This window comes from Aythya ferina (assembly GCF_964211825.1).
Source record: "Aythya ferina genome assembly, chromosome: 3".
In the NCBI taxonomy this organism is placed as follows: Eukaryota; Metazoa; Chordata; class Aves; order Anseriformes; family Anatidae; genus Aythya; species Aythya ferina.
In genome coordinates, this window is record NC_140298.1 from 14,630,859 (window position 1) to 14,648,783 (window position 17,925).

The 17,925-nt window shown below is 38.0% G+C and overlaps 1 long non-coding RNA gene across 7 annotated transcripts in view; it reads left to right on the top strand.

Annotated features, from left to right (window-relative positions):
- The window catches only part of LOC311433680, a 476,332-nt gene that overhangs the window by 319,852 nt on the left and 138,555 nt on the right, over positions 1-17,925 (top strand). For 6 of the 7 annotated variants that reach the window (XR_014690897.1, XR_014690898.1, XR_014690899.1 and 3 more), the window contains exons 4-5: positions 4,708-4,782; positions 5,994-6,152. The exons of the other annotated variant lie outside the window; for it this stretch is intronic. This is a non-coding gene — a long non-coding RNA (uncharacterized lncRNA). The remainder of the gene's footprint in view (positions 1-4,707; positions 4,783-5,993; positions 6,153-17,925) is intronic. 7 annotated transcript variants of the gene reach the window in all.

Sequence of the window (17,925 nt, forward strand, 5' to 3'; positions counted from 1 at the left end):
TGAGAGAAGTGATGTGATTTGAAGATGTTAAATGAGAAAACAGGAATATGTGGCTATCCCCTGGAAAAATAAAGCATGAATATCCTGAGACAAGTCTTTCTGGGAATGCAACAGGAATAAGACAAAACAAACAAACAAACAAAAACCAAACAAATAAAAAACTCCAACAGCACCCTCCACCCCAGAAAAACAAAAGCAAAACCCACCAAACTGTAGAAAGAAAGGAATGCACTGTAAGTTAAAGAAAATTTTCAGAGAAAAAGTGATTTTTCAAAGCTAACTAAAGAGTTATTTACAGGTTCTTGCAGTCCTTGTGCTCCAGAAACACTCCAGGAACAGAGGTTTAGTTCATTTCAGTCACTCATTTCAAATATATTGCTTTAGTTTGCAAGTTGGCACATTACAGCTAAAATCAGATAATGTGTTTTAAAGAGCTTTTTGGCTTGAACTGAGATTAGAAGGCTTTTTCTATTTATTTTTTTATTTTTTTAAACACATATGATTCTTCCACACTTGTATTTTAGCACATTATTTAACCAATATATTCTTGACTAAGTGATTGTATAATGCAGGAGATATTCCAGGAAATGGCACTGTATATCTGATGAGAGTAGCTGTATTTCAATTCTGTTGTTTATATCTGATAGTGTTTACTTAATTCTGCCTCTCCTGTTGCAGAAATCCTTCCTTTTCCTTCAAGATCCAGCCAGGAACTTTCTGAGAAAAATATGGTGGTCCCTTCTCCAAGTATTATATCATCTCATGTTCTTTGTGTGACTTATATTCTCAAAACATTGAAGTATCAAAAAGCCAATCCTCTCTCCTTTTCCATATGAGCAATTGAGGCAAAAGTGCAAGCCAAGAGGTAATGTCTGCAGAGCCAGATTTCCAGGTTGGAAACCACCTTTTTTGTTTGTTTGGTTTGTTTGTTTGTTTCAAAAATGGAAAAGAGAGATGTTTGAAATTACCTTAGCATATTGCCAATAGAAGCTTATTTTCCTAGAAGCCAGAATATCCCAATCTCTTTTAAATGTAATAGAATTAATTGCTGGACTGGTCTTATATGTATTGAAAAGAAATGTGATTATTAGTGCTTATTAGATTAAGTGCTTTTCTTTGGTCATTTTCATCCATATGGAATTATCTAGGGTACAGACAGATAGATATTAATGTTCTGTGATAAGTGCTGTTATTCCGTTACTGAATGTCAATTCTTGCTGGTTCCTTTTCATTTCTCCTGCATGTATAAAGCTGTGGGGTAGCATTTTCTATATACTATCTTTTCCCAGCTGATCCCTTTTAACATACAGTTCTTGGTTTTCTTTCAAATACAGAATAAACATCACTTAGTCCCTTATCTGGTTTGTGGCCGATCATTGAATCTCAAGAGTGTAAAATCCAAGTAGCTCTGCGTGTTATGCTCATCTAAAAATGGAGATTCAGGTCTATTATATTTATCTGCTCTATGACAAACTTAGAATCTGATGAAAGGGTCTGTATGAGACTAGAGCTTAATAAGTGCGGAAGAGCAGGGGGGATTGAACGCATTTGTCACAATTACCTTTGTTGTGTCTCTTCCAGTAAACAGAGCATTCTTTTCACTCACATTCCTGCTGGTTTCCCAGTGTCCACTTTCATTTTGAGATAAAAAGAATCCAATTTGATTTTCTTTCTCAGATCTACATATTGATACTGCTCTGCCCTTATAGTATTCTTACCAGCTCATTCTTTCTAATATGCTCTTACAAAATTTCTCATAAATGTTTAATTCCTAACAATAGACTACTGGAATAATTGTCATGGTACAGAAATGTTCTGCTGACCAACTTACCAGAGTAAAAATGCTAATATGACCCTTGGGTCAGTCATGCAGCCATCTTTAATGTAAATTTAATACAGTGATTCCCCTGGAGATGGAAGATGGCAGGCTTACCAGAGCTACACTGAATTAAGGTATCAGTATTTAGCAGACCCTGGTTACTAGGCTACTGTTCACCTCTGAGACCAGGAAAGATCACAGAAATGCACTTTCATGTTATCTGTCACATATACGACTGGCTATGTTATAAAAAGAAGATATTTTACAGATTTGACGAGAGGCTTAAAAATAAAGAAATGTCTGGGAGGAGCAAGGAGGAAAGGCAGAACATGTGGGGTTCCAATGTTCCATTCTGTTTTCTTTTTTTTTTTTTTTCTCTAGAAAAAAAAAAGAACCCCCAAAACCCAATCCATACACTCAATATCAAATAAAACATCATATTTTTCATAAACTGAATAGATGCCTTGGAAAGCAGCCAACGGGGGAATTTTCCACTTGTGCTTCCTTTACAGCCTCTTTCAAACCTACTGTTAAGCAGCAGGGGCACATATGCACTTCACTCCCTTTTCTATTATGCAGCTATGACACATTAAGCTACTTGAAATGGTATTCATATTTTATCAGCTCTCCTAACTTTGGTTCTTTATTTATAATGTACTCTGGCTTTATTTTTTTTTTATTTTTTTTTTTTTATTTTTTTTTTCCCCTGATCTGTATATCCAGACTTAGTGAAGAAAGACACCACAAGCAGATGAAGAATAAAAAAGAACCAAACCCCCTAAACTTCACTGTGAATTTAATCATACCTTTCAGGTGCACTGTATGTTTTCATTCAGTGTTAAAGAACTCACCTGAACATTATTTTTTGTACAGAGTTTGTCATGGCATCCTCTGTGGGTCATATCTGAGTTGCTTATATTTAATACATCATCTTTACTTTGAAGAATAGCATATTCTATTCCCTTAAGCATGATATTTAATCTATGGCTGTGATCTGACAAAATGCCCAGCTTCCTGCATAAGAAAGTACTGAAGTGTCTATGCAAACCTGTGCTGATTTACAAATGCAATTTTATAGATTTGTCAAAGACTTTAGAAAATACTTTTTATATATGGTAGCCTTGTTTATATAAAATCAGGAAATCTCTTTTGTGGTGTCGAGGAAAACACTGATTAACTGATACTGACAGCACTATCTCATTATGTTGAAGGCAGTTTTAAAATGCTAGAAGAAACTGAATTTACTACCATCACTCCACTAACCTGAACAGCTAGTCAAAATTAAAGACTTTGCAAGAACACTGAATAGGTGATAACACAAGCATGCACTATTTTTGGTGCAATCTCATTGTATTTGTTTTGTAAATAAGTCCTGTTTTTCAGAATACAAGAGAAAGCCATCAGGTGTTTTTCCTATTCTGAAATACCAGGTTTGCTACTCCGGTAAGATCTGTCCTCAAGAAGCCTTTCTCTCTCCATCCTCCTACTTCCATCATATATTTAGACTAGTTTCTTAGCCCATGCTTCAATAAGAAAGAAAATATTTATCCCCAGTCCACACAGGTCATCCCTGCCATGATCTAAAGCCTATAGCGGTGGCCAGTAAGTCCCAGACAGAAGTTCAGAAGGTTTATTTATTTATTTATGATTTTATTTTATTTTTTTAATGCCGAATAATAGCTCCCAGCACAGGTGCCTTGTATGTGCAAGTAGCCAAAAGCATTGTTAGAATCAACAGATACATGAAACAAGAGATACTTTCTTTGCTCCGTGAATAGGCTTTTGATGTTTGCATTAGTTGGAAGCCTTGCATGCCAAGAGAAAAGCCATCCTCTCAAAGCTGGGGAAAGAAACTACGAGTTCAATAATCTCAGTCCTTCCTATTTACAGGACACTAAAAAAGCAAAAATCATGAAACATCTCTTATCTTTTAATGGGTGAAGGATCAGGTACATTTTATTTGCCAAACAGCATAAGTATATGCAGGGCAGATGGCACAGCATGTTCACACCCTCCATGGGGGAAGGTTGCTGTTTTTGGGGAAGATAACAGGACAGAGCTGTGATGGCAGTACTACTGAGCGCTTCTTAAGTGCTCTCTCAATATTAAGCACATGCATAAACCTAGAAGCTGTGACTCACTCTCTGATGTTTTCCTAGAAATAAAAGATTAAAGGGAATAGTAGAAAAAATTCTTTCCCCACTACAGAAATACCAACCTAAAAACACTTTTTTTTTTTTTTTTGGTAAGGCCTTTGTTTCACTTTCCTTCCTAGATGCAGTGATTCCCATCAAAAGACTTTAAGAAGATTTGAATAGAAAAAGATTAATCATGCATATTAATCTCAGGGGCCTACCATAGACTTTGAACAACATTGTACAGTTGACCTCTAAGTACAATTTGAATTTATTTGGAAGACCATATTTGAAAAAACAATGCTCTTCCAGTATAGCCTACCAAAGATATTCCCTTGGGTTCCCTTGCTCTAAATGTTATTCCTTATTGATGGGCACCTCTCAGAACCCTTTGCATCCGCAGAAATACACTGTTAACATTTTATCACTTTGAACACAGAAAAATGCTTGGTGGAAGAAGATAGACAATTAAGGCATCCAGCTTACTGAAACAAAAAGAAACCTAGCTTCACTCTGAGCCAGATTTTGACCTTATACAGGTATCATTAGACCTGTTGGTTTAATTAAAATTTACCTCTATGCTTCTCAGCTTTGAGTACCAGCTTTCAGTTTAGTGTTATTAAACTCTGAATTTTATGTAGTTGTGAGGATGGAGTTTGAAAGCTATTAACTTATTTAGGTGTAAAAGTTCATAACCTCTTACAGCAATACTTTTTTTTTTTTTTTTTTTTTTTTTTTTTAAATCATTGCCAGACAGGTATGACTGTACATAGCAAGCAGACTTGAACATGACTTTGAAGGATTTGAGGAGGATACTTCAAAAAATAGGTAAAAAAGAATAAGTAATAATTCTAAAGCGCACTTGTGCCTGTGTTGTTTTATTTTTCTTGCTACTGACTTTTATAGATTCACTAGTTCAATATCTCTTGATTATAGAAAAGTCAGGAAAAATATTATTTCAATATAATATATAGAGTGTACCTATCACTTTTTCTTTGCACCTACAGATGCAAACAGACAAAACCCAAGGAATAGCTAGGTATTATGGGAGAGTACAAAAAACACAAAGCTGTGACCTCTACATTAGAATACATCACAACAGAATACAGTGAGAACATCTTTAACTTATCAGAGTGGAAACTGGCAAATAAGCACGTTTGCATATATGTGTGTGTAATTTCAGAAATAGCAGGTGACCTTTCAGATGATCCTATACCAATTTGCAAGGTTTTCTCTACAAGAGCATCTTCTGTTGTACGGATGACTAGAATTTACTGGGATAAATGTTGAAGCAAAGTTTCTAATGACAAGCTTTCTAGTCAGTGTAATTCTAGGGATCTTGCTTTGAAATCATTTGAATTTCTCCTAGCTTTCACCAGTATAGCTAAGAGCAGAACTTGGCACTTTCCCAGTTTTGCTAGTAAATATAAAATGTTTAGTAGCAATTCAAAAACTGTTTAATTCTGTAGGAACTTCAGTATTCTGCAGATGGCTCTTTTATTTTCATTGAATTTTTGCCAGGTTTTAGCCAGAGATGTTGAAGGAGACTACAGAAAAACAGACGGGAATATGCATCTGAGCTACTGGCCTCTTAGTATGAGATCAAGCTTTTTTTAAAGTCACTCTAATTTGTGAGCTGAGATCAAACACTTTTCTTAAGATAATGAGTGTAGTAAAATTAGCAAAAATGCTTTGATTGCTCAGTGCTGCAAGGTTGTTGTTGTTTTTTGTGTGTTTGTGTGTTTTTTTGTTTTGTTTTGTTTTTTTGTTTTTGTTTTTCCCTAAAAGAAAATGATCATGCAGAGTTACTATATAAATATCTTGATTAACCATTTAGCCTCTGCATTTTAAAGTCAAGATGATCTGCAAGGATATTTGTTTTTTGGGCCAGCTAAAATGATCATTGTGTGTATTTGCCATATTTTAGATTTGAATTTCAATTAACATTTACTTAAAAGGTGTGTATCAATATATATTTTTAAACTTCCAAGCATGTTTTCAAAATCAAGCTTTTTACTTTTTTTTTTTTTTCTTGCCAGCATATCACCAGAAATAACATCTGAACTAAAGTAACTGTGTGTGAAGTAAATTGGCCTGAATTCTGTTTATCATGCACAATCTTGGACTTTGCTCATTCCCATATCCCTGCAGACTCTGGTATGTGCTGGAAAGAAGAGCTAACAGCAGAAATAATAGAGGTATGGCTCAGAGCCTGGCTGTAAGAGTGGAAAAGTATTGGATAAAATTGTGCCATGTTTACATTTAAGGTTATTTTGTTGAGAAGTAAAATTGTTTAATTAAAAAAATAAAATAAATAAAAAAAACTTGCATACAATATTTGACTTTTAAAACTATCTTGTTAAGTAAGAAATATAGCTTAAATAATTTTAGGAAGGAGTCTTTTTTGTTAAGTTCAAGCAGACTCCATGAAATATTTCTGTAAGTTTAATGTGAGATTTAAATAATTTTAAAAAGTACACAGGTTTGAAAGCTATGTTATACAAGACAATTATAGAGCTCATTAATACAAATAGGATTGATCTCCAGCTGCAAAACTGAAGCTTGAGGCTTTGTTTCAAATAACCTTAAATGTAGATTTAAGTTGGCAGTAAAAAATCTTTGGTGAGGATGGGTGGGATGAATTCTGTTTTGGCATCCACACTGTACTATCCTGAACTAAATGCTTTCCACTTGTAATGTCTTTGTATATGCCCAAGAGTCTCCTGTATATTGCTACCTCTTTGCACAGATAGTAATTATAATTAATAGAAAAATAAATCAAGATAAAAAGAAAAAATACTATAGCATCATTTATAAATTACACGTTTTTATTTTCATTTGCTTCTCCTCTTAACTCCCTTCAATGTAGATAGCTTGTAGAAGGGAGCCTTTAGGTTTAAAAAATCTAACTAAACTAAAGGATCTAGGATAGTATTGCCAAAGCATTTCCTTTATTAATAATTAAAAAAAATAAATAATCAAAATCCCAAGATATGTCAAATATGAAAACATGGAGTGGGGTGAGGAGAAGGAAATTTGCTGAGAAGGGCACTGTTTTGTTACAGTAAGACTGGATAAGTGAGTTGGCTTGTTTAAAGTCATGTTGACAATGTCTATGCTACACTGAAGAAATAATCAGATTTAAAATAGAAAACTGATTCATCAAAGGAGATACCAAGAGAGGGAGCAGAGAGACAAACAGGTGAGGAGTTGGGAGATAAAGGCTGAAAAAGCTTTGAAGGATATATTTTTGAGGACAGCTCAAAGAACACTGTTGAAAGCTAATACAGAGTTCAAGGAAGATGAACATGGAAGCAAGACACCTTCATTCTGAGAGAATATTGCTTGAAAGAAAGCTGTTGGTAAACAGCAGGTGGGTTCAGCAGGGATTTCTGAGGTCTAGCTGAGTCATTCAAATGTTCCAACAGAAATAGTCAAAGACTGAACACTTGTCTCTTGCAAATAGTACATAAATTCTTCTTACTGGGTAGCTGGTGTGGTAGGTATATTGGGTTTATGTGGCAAGGGTTTAGTACTGGGGGCATTGGAGGGGTGGCCTCTGTGAAGAGAGTCCCACAGCTGCCCCATGTCAGATCAGAGCCAGCTCAGCTGGCTACAAAAGGGACCCACTGCTGGCCAGAGCTCAGCCAGTGAGTGACACTTATTTCCCTGCTTTACTGCTGATGTCTCTTACCCTTTGTCTTACTAAAATATCTTATACACGCTTACCTACCAAACATATACTTATATGCAGACATTAGACTTATGAAATAGTGAGCAAAACCAAATGATGTCCTCTGTACCTACTACCAAGCAAGACATTTCAGGACATTGCAGTAATTGCTAATAGCAGTGTAAAAATCCTGCTGTAGGAGATAATTACTGCCTTCTTATAATGATATACTTCACAAGGATATTACTCTTCTATGAAATTTGGAGTATTGTTTTCTCTTCTTTAACAGAAATCTGTTGTAGATTCTGTACAAGGACTAAAGAATTTATTATGAATAGAACACCAGGGCTTCCTGCCCCTACTCCCATAGTACTACCTCACTGTAGTCAACCAGTAACATTATTGCATTTCATCTATTGTTGACACCTAATGAGCTTCAACATTTAACAGTAATTCTATTTATTACTTGTACAGAAGCTTGTATTTTTCCAGTTGAATCTCATTTCTTTTCTGGGACTGCGTGTTCAAACTTATCATTTCTTAGTGTAAGTTACTCAAACTCTCTGTATTCATGTTTTTCTATTATGGATCATCATCAATTTAACTGGAATTCTTAAGGTTTGTATAGGTCACTAGGGAGAATGCTGAATAAGATACTTGAAAATGCTTTAGGTGGAGAAATCTGATCTTTCTGTAACGATTTCAGGGTAATATAAGGCTATATCTTCTTGGATATGACACCTGAGCAAGCTTCAGTTTTCAGCAGATGTTAGACTCAAAGAGATTGCTTTGGAAGTTACCCTCCAGTTATTACTATGCTTGGTAAACATTAGTAGAACCATATTGTCTAAGCAGGGGTTGATTCCTATTTATGGAAGAGTGAGAAGAGCCCATACATACATTTGAAATTACACCTTCTTTGTGACTATGAAGTTCTAGCCTTATGTTTGTGTACCTTGTGCATGAGTTCATTTTAAAACACATAGAATTGATACATCAATCTCCACAACCTTTTATACTTTTTGTATTATAATCTGCATTAATTTTCCAGAACATTTAGCTGTGGCTGAATCCCAATTCTTCATATTCTTCCAAGGCTTACCATCTGCTTCAGAATACATATCCAAGCGTGAAATGTCTTGGATATAAAATTATGTAATTTTCAGGACTTGCTGAGTTATCTCAAGTTATTTTACTCTTTCACTGGGGAAAGAAAATAAATAAATAAATAAATAAAAGTATTGTGTGTTTATAGAGACACATTCTGTCCTGTGCAGATGTGAATGAATGAGCTCTCTGCAGTTTCATAATTGTGGTAAATGGGGCCTTGCTGAGTGGAGATGATGGAAGGAGGCTAAGAAGTAGTTCAATTCATTCTTCTGCAGCTTTTTAGATTTGGTGACTGTGCCTTGCTAACAGAAACGAAAGCATTCCTGATGTTTATAGCAATATAAGCAAATTAGTGTAGTCCAGGAAAGTATCTTGGTAATATGGCTTGGGGCCAGATTCCTAAGACAAGTGTACTTTTTCTATTAAAGCACTTAGAATTTAACACTTCAATAAGAAGTTTTTAAAGATATGTGTGAGAGGCAAGGGAAAGACAAATACTTCTTGCTTAGTATCTCAATAACAAATAAAATTTGTGATGAATTTGATCTTCTGTATGTTCATCACTGTATTTTTAATGGTTTGTTGTTTCTGAGAAAATACCCTGATATTAATAATGGGCTGTAGCAATGGCACAATACTTAATCTCTTAAATCATATTTATATTGGTAGCCCTCAACTAATTGGAAAATTTGAAAACAGGTCTTTCTGTTGTTGTTTGTGTTTTTCAAGTTGAATTTTAAAATTTTCAGTACAGATATAGCCACATAGGATAGAAAAGTTAAAGTGTGAAAATAAAAGGAAGAGGGAAAAAGCCTGTTAATAACTACTACTGAAACTGAATTATGATTTTAAAAAGCAGTTATTTTCTGTGTAAGCCATCTCCCATTGAAAATTATAATGGAGCATGGCAATTTATGTCAGTATTATTCAGAAACAGAGCTCGTCAAATGATGTGTGATGGAGACTGGTGGAAAGATAGAAAAGCATTGTTGATAATGATAACATGATCAGCGGTAAAATAGAAGTTTGCCTGTTTGCCTTCCACTAAAGTTCAGTGATCTGGAAGAAGCAGCCAGAAAAAAAAAAAAAAAAAAAAAAGTGTGACTCATTAATGATAATAGTCTTAGCTGTGTCATGGTACATGAAAATAAAATCGCAGGAAAAGGAAATCTGTGAGAACAACATTGGGATTTTAGAGAGTAAACTGAGGACAAGTATACATAGAGTTTGTTTGTGGTAATAAAAGGGAGGATAAGAAATCACAGAATGGCTGGGGTTGGCAGGGACCTCTGAAGATCATCTAGTCCAACCCTCATGCTGAGCAGGATCACCTACAGCACAGGATGGCATCCAGGGTTTTTTTCCAGAGAAAGAGACTCCACAACCTCTCTAGGCAACCTGTCCCAGTGCTCTGTCACCCTCACAGTAAAGAAGTGCCCCCTCATATACAGCTGGAACTTCATGTGCTTCAGTTTGTGCCCATTATTTCTTGTCCTGTTGCTGGGCACAACTGAAAGGAGACCAGCTCCATCCTCTCAAAACCCACCCTTCAGATATTTATATGCATTGGAGAGGTCTCCCCTCAGTCTTCTCTTTTCAAGGCCTAGCCCTCTCAGCCTGTCTTCATACAACAGGTGCTCCAGTCATCTTTGTAGCCCTCTTCTGGACTCACTCCAGTAGCTCCATGTCCCTCTTGTACTGGGGAACCCAGGGCTGGACACAGTAGTCCAGGTGTGGCCTCACCAGGGCTGAGTCTCACCAGGGCTGAGTACCCCCTGTACTCGGCTCTGGCGAGGCTGCACCTCAAGTACTGTGTTCAGTTTTGGGCCCCTCGCTACAAGAAGGACATCGAGGTGCTTGAGCAAGTCCAGAGAAGGGCAATGAAGCTGGTGAGGGGCCTGGAGAACAAGTCCTATGGGGAGTGGCTGAGGGAGCTGGGCTTGTTCAGCCTGGAGAAAAGGAGGCTCAGGGGCGACCTTATTGCTCTCTACAGGTACCTTAAAGGAGGCTGTAGCGAGGTGGGGGTTGGTCTATTCTCCCACGTGCCTGGTGACGGGTGTCGTGGTTCCGCTTGAGTGGGCAGCCGAGCTCCACCACAGCCGCTCTCTCACTCCCCCTCCTCAAAGAGGAATGGGGAGAAAATATGTGAAAAGGGCTCAAGGGTTGAGATAAGGACGAGAAAATCATGCAATAATTATTGTAACGGGCAAAACAGACTCAGCATAAGAAGACAGTAAGATTTATTGCTCATTACTAACAGGCTAGAGAAGTGAGAAACAAAGGAAAGAAACCAAAAGCACCTTCCCCCCCCCATCCACCCTCTTCCACCTCCTCCCCCCGAGCGGCGCAGGGGAACGGGGGAATGGAGGCTATGGTCAGTCTACAGCACTTCTTCTCTGCCACTCCTTCTCAGTCACTCTTGTCCCCTGTGCTGTGGGGTCCCACCCACGGGATGCAGTCCTTGATGAACTGATCCAGCGTGGGCTTCCCACAGGCAGCAGCTCTTCCAGAACTGCTCCAGATATGGGTCCGTACCACAGGGTCCATCCCTCAGGAGAAAACTGCCCCTACGGGCAGCAGCTCCTGCCAGGTCACCTGCTCCTGCGTGGGCTCCTCTCCACGGGCTACAGGTCCGGCCCGGAATCTGCTCCGGCAGGGGTCTTCCACAGGCGGCAGCCTCCGTCAGTGCAGGGCCACCTGCTCCACCGTGGTCTCCTCCATGGGCTGCAGCATGGAACCCTGCTCCACCGTGGTACTCCATGGGCTGCAGGGGGACATCCTGCTTCACCATGGTCCTCACCACAGGCCGCAGGGGACTTCTGCTCCGGCGCCTGGAGCACTTCTCCCCCTCCTTCTACACTGACCTTGGCACCTGCAAGGCTGTTTTCTCACTCCCTTCACTCTCCCGGCTGCTGTGTGGCGCAGCATTTTTTTCCCTGTCTTAAATATGCTCTCACAGAGGCGCAAAACAACATTGCTTATTGGCTCAGATCTGGAAAACAATGGGGCCCTTCCCAAACATGGGGCAGCTTCTAGATCTTTCTCACAGAAACCACCCCTATGGCTCCCTGCTACCAAAACCTTGCCACGTAAACCCACTACAACAGGATGAGGGGGAATGGGCTAAAGTTGCGCCAGGGGAGGTTTAGGTTGGATGTTAGGAATAACTTCTTTACCGAAAGGGTTGTTAGACATTGGAATGGGCTGCCCAGGGAAGTGGTGGAGTCACCATCCCTGGGTGTCTTTAAAAGACGTTTAGATGTAGAGCTTAGGGATATGGTTTAGTGGAGGACTGTTAGTGTTAGGTCAGAGGTTAGACTCAATGATCTTGAGGTCTCTTCCAACCTATAAATTCTGTGCTTCTGTGAGTAGAGGGGGAGGATCACCTCCCTTGACCTTTACCTTGACCTTGACCTTTGGAAGTTAACACTCTTCCAAACGCACCCCAGGATACTGTTGACCTTCTTGGCCACAAGACCCCATTGCTGACTCATGGTCAGCCTACTGTCCACCAGGACTCCCTGCAGAGTTTCTGCAGAGTTGCTTTCTAGCAAGTCAGCCCCCAGTCTTTAAAGGCACTTGGGGGTTATTCCTGCTGAGGTGCAGGACCCTGCACTTGCCCTTGTTGAACTTCTTGAGGTTTCTCTCAGACCAACCCTCCAGCCAGTGCCTCTGAAAGGCAGAACAGCCCTCTGGGATATCAGCCACTCTTCCAAGCTTGTGTCTTCAGTAAACTTGCTGAGGGTGCACTCCATTCCATCATCCAGGTCATTGATGGAGTTTGACAAGGCTGGACACAGTACTGACCCCTGGGGGATACCATTAACTACCAGCCTCCAACTAGACTGCACCACTGAGCACAACACTGAGCTCTGACATACAACCAATTATCAATCCACATCCCTGTCCACTCATCTAGCCCGCACTTCCTGAGCTTATCGTATATAAATATGACATATATTAAAAATACTAAATAAATATACTAAACAAAAGAACTAAGAAAGAAGATCCCAAATGAGTCTCTTATAGGGTATTTTTGGTGAATGTCTATTTCTTCAGGCTGCAGGATATGATACACAACCTGGCACAATAGAGTTTTCACTCAAAAGACAGCTCTGCTAATGCCCGTATAGGAAAGCTTTTCTTACATTTAAAAGAGGAATGGAAAATAATATAACTGTTTTTGTATCATTCTACCCATATATATTTAATTCATAAGCATGCATATCCACTACTAAACTGTGTCCCTAGGCACCACGTCCACATCAATTAAATACCTCTGGGGATGGTGTCTTTACTACTTCCCTGGGCAGCCTGTTCCAAAGCCTAACCACCCTTTCTGTGAAAAAATTCTTCCTGATATCTAATCTAAACCTCCCTTGGTACAACTTGTCACCTGAGAAAAGGGACCAACACCCCCTCATTACAACCTCCTTTCAGGTAGTAGTAGACAGTGATGAGGTCTCCTGTCAGCTTCTTCCTCTCTGGACCAAAGCTGCTCCTCATAAGTCTTCTTTTTCCAGTCCCTTCACCAGCTTCATTTTTCTTCTCTGAAAATGTTCTTGAGCCACTCAATATCTTTCTTGTAGTGAGGCACCCAAAACAGAACACAATATTAAAGGTGCAGTCTCACCAGTGCCAAGTACGAGGGGACAATTACTTTCCTCATCCAGCCGGTCACACTATTTTTGATACAATCCAGGATGTCATTGGCCTTCTTGGCCACCTGGGCACACTGCCCGTTTGTGTTCAGCTGGCTGCTAATCAGTACTACCAGGTTCTTTTCTGCAAGGCAACTTTCCAGCCAGTATTCCCCAGGCCTATACTGCTTCTTGAGGTTGTTATGACTCAAATGCAGTACCTGGCACTTAGCCTTGTTGAATGCCATACGATTGGACACAGCCCATCAATCCAGCCTGTCTAGATCCCTCTGCAGAGACTTCCTACCGTTATGAAGATCAACACACCTGCCCAACTTGGCGTCAGCTGCAAACCAACTTACATCTGGATCATTCATAAAAATAATAGACAGAACTGGTCTCAGTACTGAGCACTTGAGAACACCACTTGTGAAAGGCCACCAACTGGATTTGATTCCATTCACAGTAAACCTTTGGGCCTGGACATACTAAGAGCTTTTTACCCAGTAAACAGTGCCAAAAAAATTATTCTTTAAAAGTCACTGTTTCCTAAAATTGCTCTTGTTTGGATCAGAATGCAAAGATGATTAAAAAAAATATATCACTCAACAAAAATAGCTATGAAATCTTTCTAACTTTATAACTGTAAGCCATATTGGCAAGTCTCATCTATGGGTGCATGTAGTTCTCCCAACAGGCATCAGACGTTCCTAGGTCAACTTCTGTCTTTGTCTACAGCAGATTTAATCTGTAAGAATGTCTTCCCATAATGGAGAAAATGTTCCCAGAGCCCCAGTCTTATCTTCTTCTCATTACAGCAAATGTAATTTTAAATTTACATTTGCTTAAGAATAAGTAGAACTCATTTTGTAGGTAAAAAGAATGCACTTTTGTATGGATCTTCTGAGTCTGTATTATAATGTATTTCCCTTGCCTGAAAGATGGAAGAGGCATACTTAGCCATGCCAAGTGCTGAGACTTTGAACCTGCTGTTATTGTGAATTTGTATGAATGTTGATTCTGCATGACTTTGTATTGGAACATAAGAAGAAATCAATTATATTGATTTAATTTACAAATTATTTATCATTGAATTAATATCATGGAAGGTGTGGGAAAAAACAACCTGAAAAGATGACAAAAGGAGAGAGGCAATGAATGTTTTTCCTCCGTGTTATTTTTATTCTTCCTTCTTATGAAGGTAACCTGTAAACAGGTGCATTCCCAAGGCTGTAATAAGCCAAACTCATCTTTGTTATAATAACATTGACCTTTCGTTGACCAGCACCCAAAATGAGTGTATTTCCTAATTATTTTTATTTCAATGGCATCATTTTTGATGCCATTTATGAACCCTCTCTTCTACTGTGACATTTTTACTTGGAGCTTGAGATTTATTAAATTCTAATACGAAACAGAAAGAAGAGAGCTGGGGATAGGACAGATGGATTCACAGAGGGGAGAGTTTAGGGTTTTTGTTTGTCTCTGGACTGTGTTGTTTATGGGAGCCAGCCCCTGAAGAATGCCTCAGAAATATCGTAGGTTCTCTTTCTTTCTAAAGCCTGTAATAGTGTTTCTAGATTTTGGTGTGTCAAGTAAATGCACAAATGTTGGACTACTGTCAAGTAAATGCACAACTTTCTATTCCTATAACAACTATAAACTGGCAGTAGCTGCCATGTGCTATGGAAAGCCTTTTTTTTTTAATTATTTTTTTTATTTTTTTTAATAGCCAAACATTCACTGACAAGTTGGAAAGGTTATTTCTTGTCCTGCAGAACCAAGGAAAGGCAAACCTTTCAGCAGTGAGTAAAATACTATGCCTCTATTTTGTTTAATGTCAGACCAGACTGATGGTCTCTTCTGGCCTAAAAATGTGTGACTTTGCTCACTGCCTCAACATTGCAATTTTTATTTTGAAAGCCTGATTTGAACCCAAAGAGATCTCTGTTAGTCCAAAAGGTAGCACATGAGGGCATTCTTAGTTCCTCCTCTTAAGGGAGAGGGAAGCATCTTGCATATGGATCACACTTCTAGATTTATTTCATGCAAACACTAGTCTACTTCCAAAATTTCTATTTTCTTGTCTGGTTACCACATATACATGGCTGTAATCACTCAGTCATGTTTGTCACAGTCTGTTTAAATGAGGAAATATCATGATGGGTTTTACTTTGCAGTCACTGGACATGTATAACTCTAAAGCAATTATTTATAATGGAATTCTTTCTTTAGTTCTGCAATGCTGAACTAAATGATTTTGAATGTTTTGAAGTACTATGGTTCTTTGGCTCATCAGTATGGTTCATCATTATCATAGACTTCTCCAAGCTGGAGAAGCTGTGACACCATGGCTCTACATTATCCTTGCTTCCTCCTAATTGATATCGCAGCTGGCCATTTGGCAACCATAGGGAATTAAATTCAAAGGTGAGGCCAACAAGAAGGTCACACTAGAGTGCTGAGGCAGCAATATCAGCCATAACAAAATCTGGGGGATTTTAAAATAGAGGGAAAATAGTTTGTAAGCAGTGGTTCTTAAAAATAACTTTGACAGATTCCTTCTACTGTGGTAGAACACAATTTAGTGTTCAACATGTACATGTATTATTTCCAGGGTTAAAACCCTTTTCTTAACAATCGTTCTGAATAGTACTTCAGAAGTAACACTTGATAATGCTGTTGTGTTTTTTATTATTATTATTATTATTATTATTATTATTATTATTTTATTTTAGAGAACAAACCTCTTTTCAGGACTAAACTATGGAATATGAAACAAAAGGAAGCTCATCTTTTCTGTACCTTGGTAGTTACTTTTACATTGTGTGATCTCCACCCTACTCATTTTTTAGAACTTATTATCAGCTACTGTTAAAAGAAGTATATGGGAGGGAAAATTTATTAGCTCTGGTCTTTCTTCAGTCTTTGCTCCCTTCATAGGCACATCCATTTTGGAATAACTTTTGGTATATTATGTTTCATTGTAGTTTGTTTTGCAAAGATAGGTGCTCCACCTCCCATTGGAATGTGTACTTATGGACTAACTTGCTGAAGACAGTATTCTTGCCTTTTCTTCCTTGAAAATAATACCCTTCCCTTTCACTGCAGATTGTTTTATGTCACATTAATTCATTTAAAGGAGTTTTTAATAATTTATGGTTACTTAGCTATAACACTAAAAAGTGATTACTTCAAATGACATTGCTCTGGAAAACTGTTAAAGAGAGGATGAGTTCAGAGGAGGAATCCACACACTGTTATCTGCTCCAATTTTAGTTAAATAATCTAATAATTATTTGAATTAAATGGTTTATTAGGTACAGAATACATCATATTAAATCACAACAAATAATCCAGGCTATGGAATGCAAGCTGAGTAAAACTCCCAGAAGATAAGTATATCTCTTGTACAGTACAGTACAGAGGAGGCTAGTATGAACAGCAAATTTCAGTTGTCTCTGAGAACAAATTTAGACAATATACATTTCCTGTGACTCAATGATAGTTATATAAATTACAGTAAAATTGATTTTAATGGGTTTTAATCAAATAAATCATCGTTAATGAGTAGTGAAAATAGTTCAAGCCCTTTCTGAGAATCTTAGTAGATTCAATCGTAGCAGATGTCAATACATGAACCATTGATCACAGTCATGCCTAGGACATGCAGTGACTAAATTAGAGAAGGAATTTCCTAACCTCTTTCAAAAATAGGAAATAAATAAATTAATAAAAACAGGAAAAAAAAAAAAAACACAACGCTATTTTCAGGAGTCTTCCTCACTTTTGCATAGTTTTTTGCAAACTAGTGACTGGTTCATTTTGGTCAGCTGACCATTAAAATGATTTTTACCACCTATTTGCCTATGGATGTTTCTATTAGTGATTACTATTTTTTCTATCATATTATCATTTTGTGTTTTCTATTATTTCTATTATTGATTTGCTACTCCATTTAGATTGTGAAAACCTGTTTAGAAAGAGCAGGCTAAGAAATGAACAGAATATTCAAGACTCCCTTTAAAATCTGAGTTTCCTCCTACAAGATGTAGGCTGTCTTAGAAATATAATCCTTTAATATTTCAGTTCTTTTGGATTTGTCTGTTTTTCTTGACTCAGCTTACTGTTAAGGCTTGATATATGGAAAACAAATTGGGCTGTTGTTATGGTTGCTTACCTCCTTCTGGCAGTTGCAATGGTTTGCTGCACTTATGATTCATAATGGTTTCCCATCTGCTGCTTGCTTCTGTTCAAGACGTTGTGCATTTTTAATCTTTAAATTGTTAGGTCTGGGTCTCATCTTTAAATTGTTGGTTCTGAGTAAGTCTGGGGACAGGATTCTTTTACTGCCTTTTCTCCCAGGTAGAGGTTGCCACTCTGTGAAAACAAGTGTCTATAGAGTATGGAAGGGGATGATGCATGCACAAAATTTATTTTTGAAGAGGAAAATTTAAATTCAGTTGTCAATACTGATCTACCATGGATCCCATTCTGTCTTCAAGAAGAGGATTCTTGACAGCACGTCTTTCACTGGCTCTATTAAAT